Here is a 26,050-nt window from a genome sequence, read left to right as displayed (position 1 = left end):
GCTCCACTCCTGCTCGGATCCAGTGGCCCTGCAGGCTGGGGCGCAGGACGACCGGGTGCTGTCCCTCAGACCTTCCTAAGACTCTGGCACCTAAGGCGCCAGCAGGGGGCAGCCAGCTGCCGGGGAGATGGCAGTCACCATCTTCTACATCACGGAAACCCCAGGTCCGGTCCTAAACACAGGGAAAACCCACCCAAGACCCATCATGCACCGCTACCAGCGAGTCACAAGCCCCGTGGCATCTCAGACCATCCCCGCCGTGCCCGGCAAGGAAGCCACTCTGTCCCTGTGACCAGGAGAAACCTGAGGCACCGGGTGGAGGACCCGGCACAGAGCTCCCAACCATCCTGTGCGGCCATCAGAGGTCAGAGCCACCCCAGGCCACGTGCCACAGACCAGGCAGGCCGCAGCCGCCTCTTTTGTGTCATCAACTGGTTTTAATGGTACTAAAAGCCCATCGCGACTGTGAGGAGAGGAGCCCGGACATTCAAGAAAACCAGTGCCCAATGGCCGCCCCAGGGGCCCTTAGCTCCCTTAACAGGGCTGAGGCGCGCCCTGGGCTTTAACCTGCAGCAAGATGTGGCAACAAAGCCACCTCTGGTGGGCCTGTGCACGGTGACAAGAGGGGGTGGCCTCTGGGGACGGCGGGGACCAGGGTGCCCAGTAGCAGCCCACACCCACTCTCCCAGCCAGCCAGGGTGGCGAGAGTGACAAGACACCCCCCCCTCCCCGTGCTTCCCGCAGATGCCGACGCCAGGGACAGCCTGCTGAGGGTCCTCTGTGGGTCCCTCTGCCCACAAGGGCAGGTGGCTTCAGAGTCCCAGATGCCCTGCTCTGAGAAGTTAACATCAAAAAAATAAAGTCCACCCGAGGTGCCACGCAGTGTCCGGTGCAGGAGGCCCCTCGGTGGCCCCCGGCTCCCCGCCTCCCTCCGCAGCTCTGCCACCTCTCAAGCCTTTGCAGCCACCATCTAGAAAGTTCTAACCCCGAGTCAACGCTGGAGAAGCAGGGTGGGCAGCAGGCACCTGTGGAGACCGGGACACCCTGCCACCCCAACTCTAAAACAGAGGACACACTAGTGTTCTTAAAATTTTCAATAATTTAGTTTTTCTTTTTTAGTAGAACTGGGTAAAACTGCAATACTACCTCACATTGGTCCCTGTTAGACAATATGCCCTTCTTTGAAACATAAAATGTCAAATATATAATTATACAACCTTAGAAAAAATCTCAAAGACGGCAACGACCACAAAAAATAAAATAAAACACCAGAGACGTCACGCCATATAAATAAGTCCGAGTGCGTCTCGGCCCAGGGCTGGCGGCTCCAGTTCCGATGGCGGTGAGTGACGTCATTAGCTGGTGTGGCTCTTGCGTGTCCTCCGGTGGCAGGAGCTGCACCTGTCCCTCTCTCCTTCCTGGCTGAGGCTGGGTGCCCTGAGTCCACCGAGCCGGTTAGTAAGGTTAGGGGTGTGCAGGAAGCTCGGGCGGAGACGGCGCGGGCCCTGGGATGTGGCCTGGAGGGAGCCCGGGTTCAAAGTGCAGTGGCGCCATCCCGAGGGAGCTGTCCGCAGGCCTCCCGGGCCAGCACCTTGACACTGTCCCTAGGACTGGGATGGAGTCCGGAGCCTGGCTGCACCGTGAGCTCCACAAGCCCTGGAGCCCGGTGCCCAGGGTGGAGAATGTGCGGCCCAGGGTGGTGGGCAGTCATGGCCGAGTAGGCCCTGTCCTCGCAGCAGTGCAGGGAGCTGGCCAGGGACAGCTGGGCAGGAGCCTCGGGACATCTTTGCTGCCTGTGGCATGGCCTTCTGGGTCCCCTCACTCTGCGGCTCCGTGGGCGCAGCTGAGCGGTGACCCGTGGTGTTCAGAGGTCTCCGTCCACTGGAGGCTGGCAGAGGCGGTAGAGGCTGGTAGGGGCAGGAGAGAGAGGATGAGTGGGACCCCAGAGGCCCTTCAGCACTCCCCCGCCACTTTGTTGACCTTATAGGTGATGCACACCCAGAGGACACCACTTGGCAGGAATCAAGAGACAGAGCGTGAACACGTGGACATGCCACACCTTCCCCAGCTGCCCGGTCCCCTCCGGGGCCACATCTGTCCCCCAGAGGCCAGCAGGTGTTTACAGACACAGGCGTGTCTTTGTGAGCAGACCTGTGTGTTCAGACACGGGTGTGTGGGGCGTGGGGTGCCCTTCTGCACCTGTGGCCACTAGCGAGACCCGGTCTCTACCGGAGCTCCTCCCTCCGCAGACCCCGGGACCCAGATGCAGCAGGGTGCAGAGAGGGCTCCGAGCCGAGCCTCCACCTGAGGGGGGTGCGGCTGCTGGCTCTCCGACAGGACAGGAGGTCAGATGGGCCACGAGGAGTCCTGACCGCAGAGCGGGAGCAACGGGCAGCAGGCCACCACAGTACAGGAAAGCCAGGCCCCAGAGGCTCCGGGGACAGGGCTGGGCCTGGGTTCGGTGGCTCTGCCATCTCCTAGCTGAGTGACCTTGGACGAGATGCTTAACTTCCCTGGGCCTCAGCACCCCCACCTGCCAGCTGGGGACCACAGCAGGACCTTGCTCTCAGCATAGCTGTTTGGGTCAAATGGGTCCCCATGGGAAGATGGGCCGGGAACCTGGGGCGGGGAACCGCCCAAAGAGTATCAGGAAAAGAGCTGAGGGTGACGAGCTGTATGGGACCCTGGAGCACCACCAAGGGCAGCGGCCTGGCCCGGCCACATGCTGGGGCCACGGAAGACAGCGTCACTGGGGGAGTGGCCCCAGGGCGTGCGAGGACACTGCACGACTTCAGCAGTATCCAAGCTGTTTCTAGATGGGAAGCTATTGAACACCGTGGGCAGACGCGGAGAAGGAACTGGGCAGGGTGGGCGGGGGACAGGGTCTGGCCCAGTGAGCCCAGGTCCCAGGGGCTGCACAGGGCTCAGTGCCACCGAGAGATGGTGGGGTGGAGGACGGGAGGGCAGACTGACCAGGTCCCCCCAGCAGCCACCCGCCGCTCACTTGGGACCTTTAGGGACCCTTTCCAGGGCTCCAGGAGAAGCAGATCCTCGTGAGGTTACAGACTGAGCCAGACTCGTCTCTCCCAAAGCAGGGTCCTCAAAAGCCAGATGGGGCCCTGGCAGAGCCCAGGGGTCTGCCAGGCTGAAGGCCCCCTGGAGGAGATAGGGCAGGGGCCACTCACCGCGGAGCGCCCTGGGGCATCTGATCCTTGACTAGGAGGTTTTTGGCCAGAATCTCTACTCTGGGGCCCTGGAAGGTAAGAGTGTCAGTCTGGGGCCTGGAGGAGTGGGGACAGGCAGGGGCACCTGGCTGTGGGTGGGGGGCTCCCAGGTGGGCTAGGTCTGGGCTGAGGGCGCGCAGGCCCAGGTGGCCTCCCACACACAGGGAGCAGGCAGCTCCCCTGGGCCACAGCCCGGAGCACCGCCGAGGCCCACCTGCTTCCGCATGAGGTCCGTCGCCTGCATGATGCACTTGGGCAGCAGCCCGTGGCTCCGCGCCAGGATAGCCGCCTGCTCCAGGGACACGCTCAGGGTGCTCCTGCGGGTGGGAGAGGGCGTGGCCAGCGGCTCCCACCGCCAGGCCCCACCTCCAGTGCCGTCACCCCGTGTGGCTGCGCGGCCCACCTCCGCCCTGCGTCCTCTCCGGGCTGACCTCCCCCACCTGCCCTCCTCCTCCTGGCAGCTGCCACCCCTCGGCAGGTCACTGCTGCCAGGCAGGGCCTGGGGGCTCTCAGTGAGCTGAGGGCTGACCGAGGGGACTCCTCCGGCCTGGCCTCTGCTCAGTGGCCCCCAGCACAGCCACGTGGCTCAGACCCTATCAGGTCAGAAGTGGCTCGGCACCGGGCCTGCGGCTGGAACCCCACCCTGCGCCCTTCACTCCGGGACCCGGGACAGACAGTCCATCTCTGCACACCCCAGTTTCCTGAGAATCAAGACGAATGTGTCATTGACGTGGGGACCAGAAAGAGGGCTGTCCCACGCACTGCAGGACACGGAGAGCACCTGGCCCCACCACTAGATGCCAGTCCCCAGACACTGCCAATGTCCCCTGGGGAGCAGAACTGCCCCTGGCTGAGAGCCCCTGAATGAGCCCTTCCACACCGGCTCAGCCGGGAGGAAATGAGCCCGTGGGCGCAGACACCTGGCAGTGCCCAGCTCGCAGGGCGCCCTCCTCCCTTGATGGGACACAACTGGACGCCTGTCCATCAGTGCCTATCAGTGCCGGACACGGGGCTAGGTGGTGGGCTACAGCAGAGAGTGACACGGCCCCTGACCTCACGGGACCCTGCCTGGGGGGGGGGGTGGGCAGCAAACAGAGGCCCTGGTGAGCGGGAGGCACCTGAGTGGGGGGACGAGGGGGCCTGGAAGGGCCCACTGGAGAGGGGCGGTCTTCCTCCCTGGGGCCAACACAAGGGTGGGGACAGAAGGCAGAAGTGTCCAGCAAGGCCAAGAGACCAGCGCATCCCTAGGAGGTGTGCGACACCGTTCCCTCACGGATGGCAGGCTCAGGAGCCCGGCACCCGCCTCCTGCTCCCGAGCCCGGCTCCAGGACACCCGCAGCCCTGCCACCCTCCACTGCTGCCACATCTCACAGCAACCTGCGGCCAGAGCGCCGAGGCCCTGCCCCAGACCGGCAAGCAGTGGAGGACCAGGCCTCGGGCCCAGCCGCCCTGACCCCGAGGCCCAGCCGTCTCTGGCCTACCTCTGCATGCCGGTGCCACACAGGGCCATCTGACAGGCCCCCAGGCGGTAGCAGAGCTCCGAGGAGATGGGGATGAGGCTGGCACCGAAGCTCCCGCCGGCCCCAGGTTTGGGGTGCACCAAGGACTTCATGAGGCGGCAGAGCTCGTCCAGGGCGTTGATGGGGCGGATCAGCTGCAAGGCGTGGGACAGATACAATGGGGACGCTCGGGGCACAGCCGAGGGCCTCTGGCCTGCCTCCCCATCTCCTCCTCATCCAGAGGTCCCTGCACCTGTCCCCCCAGCGCCCTCTCCAAGGTTTCCATGACCTCTGCTCAAGAGCAATCTGTGGCTCCCCGCTACCCTGCAGTTGGCATTCGGTGTTCGCCCCGTACTTCAGGTCTCACCCCCGGCCCGGCCTCTTCAGGCCCAGGGCGTCTCTGAGCACAAACAGTGCCTCGCTCGTGCCCTCCAGACCCCTCCTGAGGAGGAGCCCTCCCTGCTGTCCCAGACCCCCAGCCATCGCATGGAGGTAAAGGTGGCTCAGTCTTCCTGTGCCATGGCGAGATCCTGCCGGCCACACGTCCCACAGCGCGGTGCCCAGCATCTCCCAGGGCAGCTTCCAGCCCCAAGGCCAGAACGCCACGCCGGGGTGAGGCCTGCACAAGCCGGGAAGGCCGGCCACAGACACTGTCAGCAGGGGCCGACAGGCGGGTGGCCCTGGCTAGCCCCGCCCCGCACAGGCCAGCCTGTGGGGAGGAGCCCCCAGGAGGCCTCACACCTGTCCACTTCTCAAAACAGCTGGAAGCCTCCCTTGTTCTGAGGAGATCTCTTGATTTCTAAGTGCCCACATCAATGTGAAGGAAAAAGAGGACCCAGGCCCACCCGGCGTGGGTCCACCTCTCCAAGGGCGCCGGCCCCAGAGAGACCCGCAGTTACCACGAGAGCAGAGAGGAGCAGGCCACCAGTGAGCAGAAACCACCTGGGGACTCCCAGGTGGGCCAAGTGGTCCCTCAGGCCCCGCTGAGTCCTGACCCCGGGAGCCCCACCCGGCCCAGCTGCAGGGGGGACGCACCTGGTCTATCTTCACGGCGGTGGTGCTGGTGTCCGTGGGCAGGTTAGACCGCTCCAGGTAAAACGCCCTGAGGGAGAGAGAGGCTGAGAGGGGCCACCCCCAGCCACAGCTGCAGGGCTGTGGTCTCCCAGGAGGAGGCCACCCTCAGGGCTCCCTGACAGCCCCCCAAGTGCTGTCCTCAACGGCCCCCGCCCTCCCTGCTGCCGCCCAGACCTGCTCCTCCTCCCTGAGCCCGTCCCCGCCTGGCCCTGGGCGCCGCTCACTGGGCCACAGAGGTTCCTCTCAAGGGCCAACCCACAGGCACCTAAGCCTTGGGAACCAGGCGGTCTCCACTGGGCCGTGGAAGGGAGTAGAAGCCACAGGTGAAAGACGCGCTTGTGGAGCAGGTGGACGACAGCAAGTGGCCAACCAGGCCCCAGGGGAGGAGGCCCTGACACTGGACCTGCCATCTCCTAATTCTCAGCCACCCTTTGTCACCAAGGCAGGACTCGGAGGGCCACGGTTGAGGCTGCTAAGGACGTGGGAGCTGCTCCCCTGGACACGTGCTTGCTCCCAGCAAAATCTGTTCCCTCCACTTCTCCCTGCAGGTGTGACCAGGACAGAGGCTCAGGGGCCACGCCCCTCTCAAGGCCCTTGAATCTCAGCACCCATCTCAGCTCCGGTCCCCACGCAGAGTGGACAGGCAGCTCTGCTCAGCAGAAAGGACCTGCTTTGAAGCCAGACTGTTGGCTGTGTGACCTTGGGCACACTGTGTATGCCCCTGGGTCCCAGTTTCCTCATCTGGAAAATGAGTTAGCATGAACTACTGTGCGCACCGCCATTGGACTCTCATGCAAAGGCCCCGCACAGAGCAGGTGCCCCAGAAAGGGGCGTCTGGCCCACTCCTCCTGCAGAGGGTCTGCCCGGCACTGCTGTGTCCACGCCCTGTGGCAGCTCTCTGAACCCTGGCCCCAGCACAGCCCCAGGCACACACCTGAGCTTGCGGTAGTACTGCTGGACCTTCTCCAGGGACTGGGCATTGACTTCCTGCTGCAGGTCCTCTGCTGCCTGGCTGCCCGCAGGAGACGGCCCCTCCACGTTCTCCAGAGCTGAAGGGAGAGGAGGGAGGGAGGGGCTGGGTCCCCAGTGCTTGGTGGCCTTGGCTCGGCCCCTGCGGTCCCCCATAGCCGCAGCTCACCTTTCGTGAAAAGCACGGTGTGCAGGCGGAGGCTGGCCCCGCTCTCCAGGCGGGAGGGCAGCTTGGAGAAGTGGTAGCTGTCGAGGTAGAAGACCACCCTCAGGGCCTGCCGGCCGCCCTCGATGTAGTAAGAGACATTGGTGTCTGCGGAGGACAAGGCCAGACAGGCTCACCACAGGGCCCCGCCCCCTGCTACAGGAGCTTCACATCTCCCTTCCCCAGGTGCCAGAGTGACATCCCAGTGCCTCCCTGTCGGCCCACTCCAGGGGGATAACCCCAGACCCCCTTCTTCCCAGCCTCAGGTGGCACCCTGGGACTTCCATGTCCACTCACGCCAGAGTTGCATCCTGTGACCCCCGTTCCCCAGCCTAGAGAGCGCCTCAGACTCCCACCCCGCAGGGCGCTTCAGAGAGCCCCACCCCGCGGAGCCGCCTGTGACCTGCCTCTTGGACACCCTCGACAGCTGCTGGTTGCCACTGCTTTATTCTTGGCCCCGACACTGACTGCCCGGCAGGGGAACCAGCCGGGTGTCTTCAGAGCCCTAGGGTGCTCCTGTCACCCTTTGCTGGTCACTCAGGGCCCCACCTGGCAAAAGCTGCCCTCCAACAGGACCTGCATCTCATTCACCCCCATGAGGAAGAGCTGCGGGCAGGGGGGCAGAGTGCGGCCCTGGGGACCCCGGCTGCGCCTGCAGGTGTCACTGGTGGACCAGGGCTTCTCCCGGAGCCCAGCTCGGCCCACGACAGGCAGCACCACAGCCAACTCAAACTGGCCCCTAGGCAGCAGTCTGCATCCTCAGCAGGGACGGTACTGTCCCAAGGAGGTCAGAGCTGGTCCCTGAAGGGGAGGATGGATGTCCCCGAGAGCCCAGACACACAACCCAGACACACAGCCATTTCAAGGGGGTGGCACTTGGGAAAAAGCTGTCTCAGGGGGCTTTTTATGAAGTGAAGTGAAAGGGCCCATGAGCTCTGGAGTCCTGGGGAGAGCACGTGGCACATGGGCGCCCTGTTCCACCCCTGAGTTCCCGAGGTGGAGGTCTGGGCGGGGTCCCCAGGGCCCAGCAGAGCCGCGCAGGAAGCACCCACAGGGTTCTCGGCCTCAGCAGGAGGTCACCTGCGCTCCCCCGGGACCCCTACCCAGGCCCCAACTGACCCACAGCAGCCAGCGACTGGGATCGGCATCTCTGATGTCCCCAGGTGACCCAGGGTGAGACCACCACGGGGAGGGCAGAAGCTGTGGTCATGCTGCCCAGCACCGTGGCCCAGAGCCTGTCTCTGGCTGGCAAGTACCGAGTGCTCCCTGCTGCGGACGTGTCTGGGGTGGGTGGTGCGAGTGGGTGGGCAGGTGGGCAGGGGGATGGGCAGGGCAGAGGGAGGAAGACAGGACCAAGGAACCTCAGGTAATCACGGCCTTAGTCCCTAAGAATCTTAATTCTTCCCCACAAAGAGGGGCGATCTGAATGGGATCTGAGGGTGGGATCTGAATGAGAATCGCTCGTGGGTCTTTCACGGGTGGTGGGGCAGCTGGCTGATGTGGAAGAACCCCTTTTCCACATGTGCTGCAATTCAGATCTCAGACTCCAGCTGGGGAGTGAGGCTCGGGCAGCTGGCCTGCTCGCACGGGAGGCCAGGTGGCCCCACACGCTCCTGCCGCCTCAGCGTCCTGACACCCACAGTGGCGGGGAGTCACTCACTGGCCACGTAGTTCTCATCCAGCTGCTTGAAGGAGAAGCTGACGTTGTCCAGCTCCGACAGGGTCACCCAGATGTCCTCCAGCATGGTGCGTTCCTCCTTCTGCAAGAAGACACATGAGGGACCTCGGGTGCCACCCACCTCAAGCTTTCCCTGGACAAGCTGGGGTCCGAATCTAGGCCACGTGCTACACAGCGGGCTCCTCCCACCGGTCCTGCGTGTGCTCTGCCTACAGCTTGTCCTGCTCCCCCAGGGTCAGAACCCATCTGGCTCTGACTTGCTGAGTGGCCCTTCCCTGCACCAACGGTCATGAACAACCATTCCAAAGCTAACCCACCACCTCCTGCCCCTCCAGCAGGCCCCACCCACCCGATTCTCTCTCCCCTTGCCCCATACACAGCCATGACCAAGCCCTGGGACCCACCATCAAAACACGCTCCAGAGCCCCCCAACTTCCCAGCCACCACTCCAGGGGGGTCCACGTCCCAGGAGGACCCCACAGTTCCCCCTTACCCTCCCCCAAACAACCCCCCTCTCCCCGTGCTGTTACCTTTGTCTAACTTGAACCCACATCCTGTCTCTCACCTGCCTCCAACCCGCGAGCCTCCTGCCCAGAGCGAGGCCCAGCCCTGCAGACCCAGCCCACGCACCTCACCTCCCACCGCCTCCCTGCTCCTGGGGCCACAGCTGCTCCCTCTGCCCCAGGCTGTTCCTGTCTACTGGCTCAAAGTCACCGCTTCAACACGGCCAGCTCTGACCACAGATCCCCAAGGACGCCATGGCCTCCACTCCCTGCCTCTCCCCCCAGCCTTCCGTTGTGTCTTCTCATCTGCCTCCCCGGCTGGAAGGTGAGCTGTGGACCCCAGCAGTCTGGTGCCTCGCGACGTCAGAGACCAAACGGACAGGGACTAGCATGTGGCTCCAAGACATGAGGGCTGGTGCCCAGGCAGCCTTTCTGAGTCCGGTGAGAGCAGACTTCTGCCCAGCAGAGGGCGCTCCGAGGCCACACTTCCCACCAGCCAGCGGCTGGGCCTTGGCCACCAGAGCCACCCAGCACTGCAGGTATTTGTCCTGGGACTGTTGTAGGACACTGAGGAGCATCTCTGGCCTCCACACACCAAGTGCCAGAGACACTACTCCTGGATATTTCAACTGCTATAACTAAAAATGTCTCCAGATGTTGCCAGTGTCCCCTGGGGCAAAACCGCCTAGCTTGAGCACCATGGTCTACGCCATGTCTTTTACCTATGTGTGTCTCCCTCCCACCAGGACGTAAGGCCCCAGTTCCTAACAGCAGTACATGGTAGGTGCTCAATAAACACCTGCTGTGTGAACAGCGGGGCCCTGGGAGCCAACTGCAGGGGACACAGGCTGGGGGGCCTCCCTTCCTCCTCTGCCCACTCACCACTGCGGCTGGCGCCAGCAGGGACTGGCAGTGCAGCAGGACCCCGGTGGCGGCCACCTGCTCCAGCCACTTGCGGCTGGCGTCCCGGCTGCTCTCCTCGTACTCGCCGTTGTTGTTGTAGCGGTAGCTGAGGGCCGCCAGCAGCTGCTCGGAGAAGGTGCACACGGCGGCCACCAGGGCCTGGCAGAAGATGGTGTCCCTGCACAGCTGCAGCTCGGTGTCTGTGATGGACAGACAGGCCTCTGGGCAGGTGCTGGCAGCAGGCTGCACCACCCCTGGCCCCGAGCCCCCCACAGACCCTGCATGGGGCGAACTGGCCAAAAGTTTTCTTGGGGCCAAAAGCCAGGTCCACAGAACTCCCCCCTCCGTGAGCAAGCCACCTCACCCAAAAGCTGCTGCTCCCCCGACCAAGCAGGTGGGCCTGTGGGTTCCTGGCCACTATCCAGGCCCGTCCCTGGCCATCTCTCTGGGATGCAGTACTTCTCGGCCTGGCCGGCTGTGTGCCAGTGGTGCGGCTGTGCCACCGAGCTCCACCGGCGCTTTTGAGAACCGGGTTCTCCTGCTGCCCCGCCCCTCCACCACCCCGCCCCGCCTGAGGCAAAGAGGCTGCAGGTCTCAGCTGCTGAGAGGAATTACCCTCAACATCTGGCCAGCTGCGTGCAGCTGCCTATTTTGACCTGGATCCTCCCTTGACTACAAATTTCTGAGAAGAAGGGAGGGACAAAGGTGGACAAACGTGGCCCACCCCACCTGCAGCTCCGGCCTCCACCGTCTGCTGGGTCTGGAGCCTACTGACAAGCAGCCTCCCTCGCCCTCCGCCCTCTATCCTGTGTCCTCGTCATAATCACCCAGGAAGCAGGTGGCCCAAGACAGGGCTCCCAGCTCCAGGGACTGAGACTTGTCCCTTGGACACAAGGTGCAAGTCTTAGAGGGGCAGGAGGCCAAAGGGTCGCCTTCCCCAGTGCAGATCCTGATGGGCCAAGAAAAAATCACCCTGGCCACAGAAGAGGCCCCCCAGGCTGTCCTCATGGACGCCCACAGCCAGGCAGGCCTCGCCGCGTACCCCTGGGCCCATGCCCTCACGGCTGCCCCGCAGAGCCCTCACCTGTGCACCTCAGCAAGGCCAGGAGCAGCTGGTTCTTCCCATCTGAAGGAGGATGGAGAGGAGGAGGCGGCTAAGGGGGGCTGGCAGGCGACAGGAGAGCCGGCCCGGGGAGGCCACTCAGCTGACAGCGTGCAGCCACTCCTCTCCCCTTCCCTGAGCACACAGGGGAAGGGGCACAGAGGTGGGCCCCAACGGGACCCTGCTGCACTCCAGACCCAGCCCAAGGCCACAGGCCCCCCATGACCCTCCCTGCCCGCAGACCTTCCACGTATCTCTGGATGTTGTCCACCAGGGTCTTGATGGAGCTGGGCAGGTTCCAGGGGTCCTCCTGGATGCTGATCTGGATCAAGCTCCGGCCACAGACCATACACTCTTCTTTCTGTTTGAACTCTGGGGCAGGAAAGCAGCATGAGGGCCGGGAAGGGACGGAGGTGGCTTTGGAGAACAGTGGCACAAAAGCCCATGCCCTGTCACCAGATTCCAAAGCTTATAACCTAGATCCGGGGAGCAGCAGGCTCTAGGATGTAATCCAGGCCTTGGAGGACAAATGCATGGTCAGTGTGCTTCCACTTCACATGCCACTCCCATCGCAGACACCACGGATCCATCTCAGCACCCTTCCTGCCAGTCGGGGGCCAGGATCCACAGCCACAGACAATCCAGTGGAGACAGCACCAATCAATCACAGCACTCTTTGCTCCCAGATCTGGACCCGGTAGCCACAGAAGCCTTCTTCTCAGGCACAGGTCTTCATGCCACAACCAACTAAGCAGGCACATGAGTTGTGACCTCGTTCTAACCCTTCCCTAAACAGAGGGGGAAGCCCAGGCAAGTCACTTGCCTAAAGTCACACTGGGTAGTGGGAGAACTGGGACCTGAATGTGGCCCTAACAGGCCAAAGGCCAGGCAGACGCAGGCCCCTGTTCCCTTGGCCTCTTCCCGGGTCTCTGAGGTCTTTGTGGCTTGGGGCCCTCTCTGCTGTTTCTCCTTGAGGTTCACCCCTGGACAGGGGACTGACACAGCGGGAGGGACAGCTGAGCAGACCCAATGCTCCCCTGGAGGCAGAGGCTGTCCACATTCCCGTCTCCTGCACACAGCTGGGAGCCCGTGAGGTCAGCAGTGTCCCATCGGGCTCAGGGTCACCAGCACCCAGCACAAGGCCTGGCACAAGCTGGCTCTAGGGAACTATTTACCTGCTGCATAGCTGCACAGATGGACTGGCAGCTGGGGACGGACAGATGGTGGGGGGGTTAGTGGGATGAAAGGCAGGAGGACATAAGAAATGCCAATTCTTTTCATCTCAATCATTGCAGAGGAAAGCCTCGGTTTGGTGCTGGTGAGGCCTTAACTCTTCTCTCACACAGCCCTCTCCTGAAGAGCAGCAGAGGCCCCGGGCAGGGAGCAGTGCCCACCTGACGGCAGTGGGATGACACTGTGGCTTTCCCATTAAGTTGATCACTGTGGCTTATCATCAATATATGGCCTACTACACTGGCTCTTCCTATGGGGGCATTTTAATAAGATCCTTTTAAAATTCAATCTCCAAAAGGAAGATACCTTTTCAAAACCTATTTGTTCATTCACTTAGGTACTGGGGAATTGAACCACCAGCCCTTTACCACTGAGCTACATCCCCAGTCCTTTTTTTTTTTCTTTGAGACAGGGTTTTGCTAAATTACCAAGGCTGATCTCAAGCTTGAGGTCCTCCTGCCTCAGCCTCCTGAGTCACTAGGACCACAGGCCTGCACCACCATACTCTGCAGGAGATGCCATTAACAAAACAAAAGTCACATCAATAATAAACTCCGCAGCAAAGTCACAAGGCTGGAAAGTGTGATGAGGGGAGCAGATCTCCGTGGGTATGACAGACAGGAAGTGCACTCCAGGCTGTCCCTCGTGTCACAAATGGGCAGGCCCAGGGGACCCAGGGACCAACCCCAGGACACCAATTGTCCCTGTAGAGAGCCAGGTCAGGCTTTGCAGCTCCTACAGCTTCTACCACACAGACCTTGTTGTTTGGCTTTTACGAAACTTTAAAATATAAGGATGACAGTGGAGACAGATTCTGAGCGAAAGCAGGCTGTGGGCTGATGTGGCCCTCAGGCAGGAGTCTGCCAGCCTGGACCAGCCAGAGCCACGCAGCAGGGGTGTGTGCCCAGCATCCAGCCTGCTCCCACCGGGCGCCCCCACCTTGGAGACTGTGCTCCATGGGGAAATGCCTGGTCTCCTCGAAGGCCCTGCCCATCACCGGCCCCTTGAGCAGCGTGTTGATGGCGTCCACCTGGAGACAAGAAGCCCCCGGTGAGCATGGCGGCCAGGGGGCTTCGAGGACCCAGGGCCACACCAGGCTGGGACTAGGCCGACCTGGTTGAAGAGGTGCTCCAGGCAGCCATGGAGCTTGTCCTGCTTGTCCGATGGGATGCGCATGTCACAGGGCAGCTCGTCCCCTGGCAGAAGACAGAGCGTGGCTGTCAGTCATTGCTGCCCCACCCCGCTCCTCCCCAACCTCTTCTCAAGGAGGCCACACGGCTATAGAGCCCTAGACCCACAGGGGACATGTAGCCTGCCAGACTCAGGCCCCAGCTGAGTCACTGGGCAAATCCCTGGACCTCTCTGAGCTTCTGTTTCTTCATCTAAAAAATGGGCAAGAAGCACAAACACCCCCCAGATGGCAAGCTGTTGTCATTCCCACTCCACAAATGAGGGCACTGAGGACAAAGACCTGGATCCCAGCCCCACAGAGTCACAGCCCCTGTTCCAGTGAAGTCAGCTCCACTGAACCCCTCTGGGGACATATTTCAATGGCCTGATCTTCTATCATGAGACATTAGAGCCCAGCCACACAGTCCGCCTGCCTGGGCCTTCTTTTCTTCTGCCACATGATGGGGGCAAGTTTTTATGCAGAGACGTCCTCTGGCAGGACACAGCAGTAACGGGGTGCAGGGGGGCGGCCTGGGCAGCAGGAGGCCGTGGCTGAGAGTGGGAGGGATCCGCCACCTCAGCCTGTCTCTTGTCTTTCTAATAATGGCCCATGTGGACGTGTGACCTATTTATGCACAAAGTGTACTTTCTAAGTCTGAGAGAATGAGACTGAAATTAACACACAGCAACGTCAGGCTTCAGGAAGCGCTGCAGACACAGCACGACCTCCTCTGATCATCCACCTGTCCGTCCAGCCGCCCGCCAGCCACCGCATGTCCCTCTGCATACATGTGCCCTTGCCGACGGCATCCAAGTACCATCGGTGGGTACACTTGGGAGCACGACGGGTTTGGATTCGAGTTCACTGGCTTCTTTAAACCTTCCTGTGCTATCTGGACTTTGGGTTGGTGCATGGTCATCCCTATGGGCCCCCTTGGTTCCAGGGATCTGTGGGACCTCGGAGCACCCACCACCCACACATCCCATGCAACCATAGGCCATGGTGCACGACCGCACCGAGGTCTCTATCTGCTCTGTGTGGGGATCTTAGCTTTGCTAAGTTCCAGCACCTGGTGCATGAGAGGTGCTTGACTAAGTACCTGCCAAACCAGCAGACAGAAGGAGGCTCCATGCGATTCAAAGCAACGAACTCCAAACAACGGAACAGAGCAGGAGGACACCCGCTAACCAACCGGCCAGGACCCTCCCCGCTGGGCGGCCCACTCACCGGACCCCATCTCGTCGCTGCCCAGGTACGAGCTGTTGCTTCTCACGCTGGTGTAGGACAGGACCGAGTCCCGGTTGCTGTTGCACTCGCTGCGTTGGGGCGAGACGGCCGAGTCACCCTCGCTCGCACCCCTGGCCCCGCACCCAGACCCGCTCCAGAGCACGGTCAAGCCCCAGCCCAGGGGACAACCAGCCCGGGGTCTTTCAGGTCCGCCGGGGGGAAGCGCTTCATGGCCCAGCACAGAAACAGAGCGGAGAGTTGCTTCCACTCAGCTGTCACCACTGTCCAAGGTCCCCAGTGCTCCCGAGTGCCTGGCTCTTCTTAGGGACAACCCTGACTCTGGGCACAACCCACCACTCACCTGACCAAAAGGAACTCAAGGAATCAGGAGCAACTGTTCCAAAATTCCACCCCACACTCTTTGACAATTCAATGAAAAACCAGAGGAACAGGAACTTCAGAAGGAAAACCCAGAGACGCGAGGGACCTTGGCCTCGGAGCTCCGAGGACAGGCACACACGCAGCGAGAACGACCCGGTTACAGACTCCAGGAAACTGGGCACAAGGACTAGGCAGGTCCCGTGGGGACAAGAGGAGCATTCGCTGGCCGCATCCCTGCAGCCCTGGGCTTTGCCCACCAGAGGGGTCTGGCTGCCTAGGACTCCTTCTGGCTGCAGCTGAAGGTGACAAGGCCCTTCTCAGGGGGTCCAGGGCTCATTAGGCTGAGATAAGGAATTACCAGCAGCCAGGCAGAGTTAGCACAGGGAACTGAGTTCTAATCTACTTAACCGCTAATTAAGGCCTCACTGATGTCGTTACAATTAATCTAACCAGTGGCAAGACAGCTCACGGCCTCTCAGAAGAGAAAGAAACAGACTTATTCCTCAGATCAAGTAAAAATAAATAGCGTTTATTTTTGTAGTGCTGGGGACTGAACCCCGGGGTGCTCTACCATTAAGGTGCACCCCCAGCTCTAACTACCTACCTACCTACCTATCATCTACTTATTTTGAGACAGAGCCTCACTAAGTTGGCCAGGCTGGCCTTGAACTTGGGATCCTCCTGCTTCGGCCTCCCTAGCTCTGGCATTACAGGCGTGCATCCCTATGCCTGGCAGAAACCACAGGTCTTAAACCAAGTTTGAAGCACACCGTGTGGGCAGATCAGCCCTCTCCTCTGCACTGGGACACGTATGGCTGAAAGGGTGGCGTCTACCAGGCCAGATGGAAGCGCCAGCCTGGGCGGGGACCTGGGTGGGCTCTCTGGGATGCACCTTGGGCAGGTCTCAGGGCCAGACCACCGCATTCCACAAAACGTCCATGGTCCCAACTTCCATATGGTCAGAGGCTCACTGTCTTGCTGGCCGTCCCACCAAGCCCCGGGCCACCCATACCATGCCCACCTATAGGAGTCGCGGTAGCTCATGGTATCGTGGCCCGAGTCCTCCTGGTCTTCCTCGGACACTTTGAAGCACACTTTCTTGATGCTCCCATGGTCGGTCCTGTCCATCTCGCTCTCCTCGCTGACCAGTGAGGAGGAGGAGGCCTCCTCAGCCAGGGGCGGGTCACAGGCCCCGCCAGGGGTGGGCTCCGTGATGGTGGACAGCAGCCTGCAGGGCAAGGGCTCCAGGTAAAGGCCCAGGCCCCAGCTTCACCAGCTGTGACCTTTGATCCTGCACAGGTAGCTGTCCAGGGTTTTGTGTCACCCCTTGGAAAGGCAACCACAACTGCGCAGCCGCCCGCAGCCCTGCCGGGGTGAGAGTGCAGGTTCACGCCTTCTGGCGGCTCCTGGCCTGGCTCTGCGCACGGGCTGGGGCTCTGCACATGGCGCAGAGGGCATGGCTTCCAGACGGCAGGCCGCAGGGCCTCGGACACCCCTGGGCTCTGCCACCACGGACAAGAGCACCTGTGACAGATGGCAGGTAAACACGCGCACAAGGAAAAGTCATTCAAAAGGCAGTTCCTGCCCAGGCCGCAGCCCCTTCAAACCCTAACGCCACCACCTCCTGTCTGAGAGGCCCGAGGCAAACTGTTCATGAGACTCGACCTGCGCAGCAGGATGGTGTCACAGGCGTCTCAAGGCTGGGAGGTGGGGACTGACACGCCACATGTTAGACACAGTGCTGGGCCTCACAGGCGACCCACAAGCCCAGGCTAGCCACCATCCCACCTCTCAGGAGATCAGGGTCACAAATGGCCCCGCTCTGCAGGTGAGGAAACCGAGGGTCAGAGAGGCAGCCTGAGGTCACACGGCCAACAGGCCAGGAGTAAAGCCCAGGCCTCGGGCTCCTGAGCCTGCAGCCGCGGCCTCCACAGAGAAGTCCCCACCCATGAGGCAGAGAGCGCGACAGGACCTCAGGAGCCTGCAGCAGGGGCGCAGCACGAGGGGGTCCACCTGTCCCTGCAGCCCCCCCTCCCAGCCCTGAGGATTAAGAGAGCCTCGAGAGCAAGTCACCCTGTCCATCCCCGTTGTGACTCTAGCACAGGGCTCTTCAGCCTCCGATCTCCCCCAGGGGCAATGTGCCTTGCAGGGGATACTGGACGCCGTCTTGAGATGGTCTGGGTTGTCACCACAGGGGCAAGGGGTGCTAGGGCCTCTGGGGGATAGAGGTTGGTGACGCTGCCACCCACCCACAGTGCCCAGGGCGGCCCACAACACAGAATGACCCACCCAAAATGCCAACAGGCTCCAGGAAGACGCCCTGTCTTAAGGTGACCATGTGCCTCTCACTCTGCAGAACGGAATCAGCAGTTCCTTAGACCCCTTAGTACCTGGTCCCTGCTCAAGTGTTCCTGACACTCTCAAAATCGTCCCCTCCAGGCAGGTGATGTACTACTTCATCTCCTAGAGGGCCACATCCAGGAGGGCCCCAGCGCCATCCAGAGGCTGCTTCTGGTGACTGGTCTCCAGGGTCCTCATGGCTACGTCCTGTCTCCTCCCCCACATGTTTGCTGAAGAAAGGGGTCACTGTCATGCAGAATGGCCCACCTCTGGCCTGCCCATCCCAGAGGTGCCATCAACCCTGCTCTGCCCCACCCTGCTGCCCTGCAGACACTCAGTGCCCACCCTTGGCACAGGGGGTGCTGCATGCGCCCTGCTGTGTCACAGCAAGGGGGACCTCAGGCCCAGCTCTCTATCTTCCTGGGATGTTAAAAGAACAAAGATCCCAAGGCTTTCACCAAGTGCCTCGGCCTCCCTGAGGAGGCTGCAGCACTCACTGCTCTGCTGGAAGGGTACTATGGCCCCCAGGGGCATCTGGCAATGTCTGTAGACACTCTGGGTTGTCACCTTGGGGGTAGGAGTGCCCCTAGCATTTGATGAGCGCAGCCCATTGTGTATAGGACGGCACGCCTCAACAAGTTCACTCCCCTGCTGTGGAGTGAGGCCGAGGCCCCCGCTGCCCCCGCCGCCCCGCAGCCCCGCCTCGGCTCACCTGTTGATCTGGGTGACGTACTGCTTCATCTCCTTGAGGGCCACATCCAGCTTGGTAAAGAGCTGCAGGTAGGCGTCCTGCACCTCACGGTCCTCCTGCTTCAGCAGGAAGCTCAGGCCCCGGTCCTCCTGGCCCAGGGCCCCGCTGGGGGGCCCGAGGCTGTCGTTGAGAGCCTGGCCGTTGGGGTCCCCGTCCACAGCAGGCAGGCACTTCCAGGACGGGGCAGCCATGGTGGTGATGCAGTGCTGGGTGTAGGACATGGGGTTCAGGTGGCCTGCGGGGGAGGAGGGCAGGCGGGAGGTCAGCGAAAGCAGACCCACTCCCAGAACTCCGGGAGAGGGAACTTCCCTGCCAGAACTTTCTTTTTCTTTTCCTTTTTTTGGCGGTACCAGGGATGGAACTGAGTGCCTCGTGCAGGCCAGGCAAATGCTCTACCACTGAGTTCTACCTCAGCCTTTTTAATTTTTTTTTTTTTAATTTCGGGACAGGGTCTCACTAAGTTCCAATGCTGTACTCAAACTCTGTGATCCTTTGCCTCAGTTTCAGGTGCACACCACAGCGTCCGACTGCCCTTTTCAGAATCTTGATCCACTAAGTTACCTCAAGAAGACAGTTTCAGTTTGATGCTAATACACCTTTAACCATGGTTGGCTTTTCCTGTCTGGAAATGCAGACATGGTGGCTGGCACACCAGCAGCCATACTCCACCATGAGGCACCCTGAAAGTTAGAGACCCCTTCTAGAGATGGTGACGCAGAAAGATAGAAGGGCCTGGACTCCTAATGAACACGGAGCCACCATTCTAGCCTGGACTGTCGGCCCCCAGACACGGTTCTGTTGAGGTACCAGAGTGTGAGTCTAAGCACCACCTCTAACAGACACGAGCAGGTACCTTGCTCAGGGTCAAAGCCGATGAGGGAGGGCTTGCGTCCGAAGCGAATGCTGAAGGACCTGCCCACCGAGGGGGTGGTCTTGGGGTAGGACACCTCCATGAGGTTGACGTGGCAGTTGGTGGGGCAGAAGTCCAGGCTGCACAGGGGGTGGGGCTCTAGGGCTGCCTGCTTGAAGGCGGGGCTGACCCGGCTCCTCAGCTGAGCTGCAAACTGAGAACAGAGGGGGCACGGACCGTGAGCGGGGACCGGGGATTCTGGGCCACCCCTAGGAAGCAGGGCCTCCGAATGGGAAGCACTGCCCCCACACTGTCCCTCCTGGGCCAGGCAGAGGCCGGGGCGTGGAGGCCTCAGGACTTAGTTGCACCCACTTCTCCACGTCAGCTGCTGCACCTAAGCTGGCCTCAAGGAACCGTCTCTCCTGGCTCAGTTCTGAGGTTCAGGCAGGGCTGCCTTCCCCCCAACAGGGACTAGAACAGGGCCAGCAAGAGCTCCCTCTGATAGCGCTAAGGCCAGAGCTATGAGGGCCACCACCTCACGGCCCGAGTGTGAAGCCACGTGGGGAACAAAACCAAGGGACGGAGAGTGGCCGTACTCCTGCAATAGTGTCATATCCGATTGAGAGCCTGGATACAACCATGCCTGAAGTTCACCTCTGTACTCTTCAGTGACAGAAACCCATAAAATTTCCTGTTTAAGCAAAGTTGGACTGGAGTTTGACACTGACAAAAAAAATACCCCAGGTGAGGTCCCACACCTGGCAGCCAGCGGTGGAGACCTCTGGGGCGCAGCTACCTTCTGGTAGCAGGCGATCCTCCTGCCGATGCTCTCCAGCTTGGTGTCACAGATGTTGCGGAACTCGAAGTGGGGCATGGTCACGATGGCGCTGCTCCTGGCCATGAGCCGTCCGCAGTTCTGCACAAAGGCGCTGTCCTCTGCAGCAAAGGCCTCCAGGACCTGCAGAAGCAGCAGTGGCCGCTGAGCACCCACTGAGCCGGGAGGGTCCAGGCTCTACCAGCACCCCAGGTCAGGTCCGCTGCGGCCATGCTGCAGACTCAGGCTAAGGGACAAGTCGCCTCCTCGGCCCATGGCCGCCAGGTGCAGGGACAGGGACTGGACCTCGGGCTCCAGGAGGGCCCCTGCCCAGCACCTTGGCGGCGAGGCCAAAGCAGCCGCGGGGCTCCACGATCCTCTCCAGCACGTGGCACTTGACGCCGGCCGTGCTCACGTACTCGTACACCACGCCGTGCTCCAGGCTCACGTTGTCCACCATCAGGCTGACCACCGGCCCGTCCTCGCGCAGACTCAGCTGTGGGCCCAGGGACAGCAGGGGCCAGGCTGGAAGCCAGGGGGCAGGCGACACTGAGGAGGGCGCCGCGCCACGCAGCCAAGCCCTGGCACCGGCATGCAACGGGAGCCTCAACTCGAGGGCGGCCGGAGCCCGTTCCACGGCGCTGGCTGCCTCTGCTGCCTGCTGCCGTCCACCCCGCCCTGGAAGAGCCTGCCCACCTGCCCCGCACACCCAGTCCCACAGGTGGGCAAGACACTGGCACAGAACAGGACTCCGCCCTGTCCCTGTCGCAACCCTGCCTCCCCCTACCAGAGTCTGGCTGGTCGTCCTCCAGGGCCCCCAGGTCCTCTCCGGGGGTCTCCTGGCTGGCTCGCGCCTCCTGGCCGTCCTCATGGGTGTGGTAGATCCAGTGGTAGAGGCCCTGGGAGGAGCCGCTGTGAGAGGGACGGCCAGGGAGGAGGGGACGGGGCCAAGGGGCCACCCGCTCAGCTCTGGGCCGGTTAGGGACACTGCCCTAAAGGAGCCTCCAGATGTCCCTGGAGCTCCCAAGGCCCCCGGGAACGCCCTGCCCTCAGCCTGGATGGCGCCCGCCCCACCACTGCCAAGGGAGGGAGCCTTGAAAAGTGCCAGCACCCGAGTCCCCAGGCCAAGTCACAGTCTGGCCGTGGACACCCAGACAGACAGCAGAGGGGGTGGACGATGCCACCCTGCCCAGAGCCCCTGTCCGTATCCCAGAGCTGGGGACCCAGGTGGGGGGTGGGGCCAGTCCTCTGGTGCCCTGGGCAGAGCCCCCTGTGCTGCCCGCACGTCTCCCCAGGGGGGGCACCAGCCCCGGCCGCTCACCAGCGCCTCCTCTCCACGACTCCGGAACGCCTGGAAGTGCTCCAGGACCTCCTGGGCACCCTCGCTGGCCACGTTGTTGCCGTTGACCTTCAGGACACACTGGCCGGCACACAGTCCAGCAGCCATGGCCTCGGAGCCTGGGGGAGGAGCGCTTGAGGCAGGGCCAGGGCGGCGGGGTGCAGCAGGCAAGGCAGGCCACTGGAGGCACCTGGCCACACCTCCCCCTGGAGCCAGCAGTGGCCCCCGAGTGCACAGAGTGGGACCTGGCACCCCACTTCACAGAGGGGACAGACTCAGAGGGGACAGCTAACCAAGGCCACACACAGAGGAGCCGGGTCTGAATCCAGGCTCAGGTCACGCGAGAGCTTCGTCTCCCTCATTGCCCTGCACAACCCGTGGTCCTGCACCAGGGTCAGCCCGTGTGGCCAGGGGAGCAGAGGCTCAGGAGGATCGGCAGCCTCGAGGCCACCTGGCCAGAAGCCGGGCCTCGAGCTGGCGCTACCAGTTGCCAGGTGCACCTTCCTCCCGCATCCCCTGGGGCCTTGGGGACAATGTGACTTGCAGACAAAGACTGAGATTCTGCCTGTGTGGGCAGGTGACAAGGGCACACCCTGCTGTCCACGGAACCATCATTCAGGACTCCTCCACCTGCTGGGCTCAGGGTCCTCACTGCTAAGAGGGGACGAGGATCAAGCCACTCACAAGGTTCCTGAGACCAGGGAATTGGCACAGGAGGCATCCAGCACCGAGCCCGGCTCTGGGCAAGGGCTCGGGAACATGGCAGCCTTGCTGGGCTTGGCTGGTTCACCCACTGCTACGGTGTAGACCTGGAATGTCCCCAAAGGCCTGGACCCAGATGGGTGCTTTCTCAGAGGTGGAGGAAACACGAAGAGCCGGGCCAAGGGGGTAGCCCCAGGCCTGTTTTGAGACAAGGTCTCACCAAGTTGCTAGCCTTAAATTTGGGATCCTCCTGCCCCAGCCTCCTGAGTTGCTGGGATTATAGGCATGTGCCACCATGCCCAGCCAACCTTTCCTCCATGTAGGGTGACAGTCTTGAGTATTTTGTTATAGTAACGGAGAGCTGCTGACACACTGATCACTACACGCTGCGGCTGCTCCAGGGCAGGGCTTCTCCCCTGCACTCCCACCACCTGGGCCAGGGAGCTCGGCTCTGTAGGGCCACCCTGGGCACTACGGGGTGACAGCTGCATTCCGGTCTGCCCTAGAGGCTAATGGCACATCCTCCCCAGTTGTGACCACTGAAAACATCTCCAGTCCTGCCAGATGTCCTCTGGAGAAGGAGGCAAGTCACCCGCAGTCACAGATCACTGCTTCAAAGATAAATCAGAAGCTCACTCTAAAATGCTCTCCGTTTCTCGGGAGCCCTCTGTTCACTTTCTCAGTGAACAGATATTAGAGGTATAACTCTGACCTCAAAAGTGACCTTTAGAGTTTAGAAGGAAGCCCTGAGATACAATGCTGGGCCCAGTCCTGCAGACCTGCCCGTCTCCTCTCCAGGACAAGGCGCTGCAGAGAGCAGAGGCCTCCAGCTGGTGGCCCTGGGGCTGCGGCATGGCTCTGTGGGACCCTGACTTCTCCTGACACGCCCAGTCTGGCTCCAGGGCCAGTCCCTGCCCCGCAAGGCCGAGCCTGGAGAGCGCTGCCACTTCAGGGATGAACAGCGCCCGTCACCTTGCCGTGGTCCCCAGGGCTCCCTGGTGTCTCTCAGGCTGGTCCGCCCACGTGTGCTTAGTGTTCCCAAGTCTTAGCTTCAGGAAGGGAGAAAAATGCCAATGGCACCCGGGTCGGCAGAGCTGGGTGCACGGGTCCCCACGACTCTGAACTCCGGGGACACAGACAGCCCCAGCCCAGAGCTGCTGCTGGTCAGCCAGGCTCCTGCTCACCTCTCCCCACGGCGAAGACATAGGGCGGGGCGGCTCCTCGGATCTGGAAGCACAGGGCCTCTGGGTGGTCGGGGACTTTGATGGTCCTGCCGCAGGCACAGTGACAGGGTAAGGCCATAGGAAAGCAGCATCCTTCCCCATAACCTGGGGCCACCTGGGGGAGCCCCTGCCTCTAAGGCTTCTGGGAAACTCAGCCCAAAACAAGAGCAGCACCAGGCAGCCCAGTCCCACATGAGGGGACATGCCAGTTACCCAGAGTCCACGCCACCAATCCTCAGTGGCCAAGAGCCCCGAAGTTCCACAGGCCTGCCTGCACTGCCCCCACACCCAGGAGCCCTGGAGGCCAGGCCAGCACCCCCGTGGACATTGACTCAATTATCGTAGATGGCAGGGTGAGAAGTGGCCCAGCACACCTTGGTGTTGTCCCCCCAAAACACCCACCAGTCCCCTAGAGAGGGGTTGGAAAGCCCGAGTGTCAGACACGCTGGGGCCCGTTCTCGACCACAGCAGAGAGGGGCCACACCTGCTAGGGTGGGCAGCAGGCGTCCTTTGTCCTGGACACGCCCACCCAGGCTATGTCCCCAGGCCTGCCTTTATCCCTCCTGTTCTGGCACGTCCCCTCGTGTGCCAGATAAAGCCATCCCCTAAGCCTGTTCCAAACCCCAGGTGCTTCCGGAAGTCAAGCAGACGGCTGGCTCCCCTTTGGCCAGCTCCGCCACCTGCACGGGCCAAACCGTGCTCAGATCTCCCTGAACGAGCTGGCCTTTTACTGAAACTGTCACATCAGAACGCCCCCCTCCCGGCAACAGAGCGCTGGCCTCAAATAAAAGAGAGGCGTAGACACCCAGCATGACTTTTCCATGGACGACTCTCCCCTGTACCTCATCTGTCCCGCCGCCCCTCCCTCTCCCCCTGTAGCCCCCGCACCCGTCGGAACCTCCAGCCGCTCTCCATAGGGCTCACCGTGGCGCAGGGCCCCACAGGCCTGGCCGCCCTGTCCCGCTGGCCTCCCCCACCCATCCTCACCCCTCAGCCTCCCTGCTGGGCCTCACAGCTGCCAGAGACGGCCCCACCACAGGCCCAGGCACCGCTGCTTCCTCTGCCTGGAGCCCTGCTCCCCCAGAAGTCCCCATGAGGAGCCCTGGTGACCTCTCTGCCCACCTTATCACAGTCTAAGGCCAGCTCTGTGCGTCTCCATGGCTCACTCGCTGCCCCAGCTGGGGACGTATCTCACGCCCCGACCAGTGTACTTCTGTCCCCTGCTCTGTCCCCCACTTGACCAGGGGCCCATGAAGGGCAGGAGCTGCGTCCATGCTGACAGGGCCGCATGTCAGGCCCACGCCCCTCGGCCCAGCCGAGGCTACTGAAGAGCAGGGGCAGCGTGTCCCATGGTGGCTTCAGTGACGGCCACCCCCCAGGCCACAGAGCTCCCACCCCACCAGCCCCAGCACTGGTCCCTCCTCAGCATGCCATCAGGCTGGGCACCAGGCCCGGGGTCACTCACTCTTTGGCCTTGGTGGCCACCAGGAGGCGCAGGGGGTGGCGGGAGCAGAAGCACTGGTTGAGGAGGGACTCCACCTCTGAGAAGGGCCGCAGGAACACCAGGTCCTCGTTGATGGAGTAGATCCTCCTGTCCACCTGCAGGCCGGCCATCTTGGGGGCAGCAGAGGACAGGCGTGTGAGTGCAAACACTGCCATCCACAGTGAAGGGCCCTCCCTGTGTTCCTCAAGGACAGGGACAGCCCAGCGGGCCAAGGCGGCTCCCCCAGGGAAGCCCTGCAGGGCGCGGGGCCTGGGTCTGGACCCAGCTACAGGGGCCACAGGTGGCCTGCCCGGCTGGGTGGAGCAGGGGGTCTAACAGGGTGGCCACCTCGTGACTGCCCCTCACAAAGGGCTTTGGGAGCCTGGGCTGCCTGGCCTGGCAGCTGCAGCCCCACCTCCCCACCCAGGAGAAGCTGCGAGTCTGGGGCTCAGATCCCCTCCCATTCCTTCTCCTCCAGACCATGCCCAGGGGACAATGAGCTCCTCCTGCTCGAGCCACCAATAGTTAGGTTTTTTATCTTCGCAGCTCATTCCAAAACTGATTCAGAACTTGAGTGTGTCCTGGGCCTCCACACAGCGCCAGCAGGGGGCGCTGGTGGGCCGCACCAGGACAGCGCCGAGCGGCCAGGGCGTCCGGCTCCCTAGTACCTGCAGGGGTCCTGGGCCCAGTTTCCCCATATGGACAAGAGAGAGCACCAGCCCTCGTCCCCAGACCTGCTGAGCTGCCCTCCCACCTGCACAAGCCCCTGCCAGAGCAGCCCTGGGCCTCACCTCGGCCAGCGAGCCCCTCTGGACCGACTTCACCACCACGGCCTTGTTCTTCTCCTCGATGTCGAAGCCGTAGTCCTCCTCCTGGGGCAGGATCTGGGGGCCCGAAGCAGACCCGGTCAGGCAGGAGGTGCCCAGGGCACCCCACCCTGATGCCCACAGGACTGGGATCCTGCTGTCTCCTCATGCCCCAGGGCCACCAGGGTGGGGTGCAGATGAGGGGCCTGCAGCACAGCAGCCAGACCAGGCCAAATACAAGCCCCACCTGCACACAGTAGGCACCTGATGTGAGGGCACCACCTGGCTCCCGCCAGAGCCTGGTGTGTGTTCAATCTGTCACCCCTTCCTCCTGCAAACCCAGGGACAGTCCCCTCTCTACACGCTGTCTCCCCATCCACTGGCATACCATAGGTGCTCAATAAATGACTTAATGAATAAAGCAGACCCAAGACACCCAGCCCCATGACTGTGGGAGTGGAAAAGCAGCTCAAGGAGCAGCAGCCCTCTACTGCTGGAAGCAGGTGCTGGGGCTCCTGGGGACACAGGGAAATGGGCGCAGCCATGCAATAACATCCAGGGAGCCGCGCCGGT

At 62.2% G+C, this 26,050-nt stretch overlaps 1 pseudogene across 1 annotated transcript in view; it reads right to left on the bottom strand.

Annotated features, from left to right (window-relative positions):
• Positions 1–1,229: 1,229 nt before the first annotated feature.
• LOC308631622 (phosphatidylinositol 3,4,5-trisphosphate-dependent Rac exchanger 1 protein-like) overlaps positions 1,230–26,050 on the bottom strand; it is a 75,085-nt pseudogene continuing 50,264 nt past the window's right edge. The window contains exons 17-40 of the transcript XR_014024321.1: positions 25,463–25,555; positions 24,654–24,802; positions 23,150–23,235; positions 21,246–21,382; positions 20,712–20,823; positions 20,262–20,449; positions 19,907–20,068; positions 19,114–19,324; positions 18,222–18,495; positions 16,191–16,397; positions 14,789–14,877; positions 13,504–13,586; positions 13,330–13,420; positions 11,401–11,529; positions 11,140–11,181; positions 10,035–10,255; positions 8,632–8,731; positions 6,936–7,079; positions 6,732–6,846; positions 5,759–5,825; positions 4,706–4,878; positions 3,439–3,541; positions 3,186–3,253; positions 1,230–1,907 (exon numbers count right to left, since the gene is read on the bottom strand). The product of XR_014024321.1 is annotated as a phosphatidylinositol 3,4,5-trisphosphate-dependent Rac exchanger 1 protein-like (transcript). The remainder of the gene's footprint in view (positions 1,908–3,185; positions 3,254–3,438; positions 3,542–4,705; positions 4,879–5,758; positions 5,826–6,731; positions 6,847–6,935; positions 7,080–8,631; positions 8,732–10,034; positions 10,256–11,139; positions 11,182–11,400; positions 11,530–13,329; positions 13,421–13,503; positions 13,587–14,788; positions 14,878–16,190; positions 16,398–18,221; positions 18,496–19,113; positions 19,325–19,906; positions 20,069–20,261; positions 20,450–20,711; positions 20,824–21,245; positions 21,383–23,149; positions 23,236–24,653; positions 24,803–25,462; positions 25,556–26,050) is intronic.

Source organism: Spermophilus citellus (genome assembly GCF_964194105.1).
Source record: "Spermophilus citellus genome assembly, chromosome: 12".
Lineage (NCBI taxonomy): Eukaryota > Metazoa > Chordata > Mammalia > Rodentia > Sciuridae > Spermophilus > Spermophilus citellus.
This window is presented reverse-complemented; position numbering and strand designations above follow the sequence as displayed.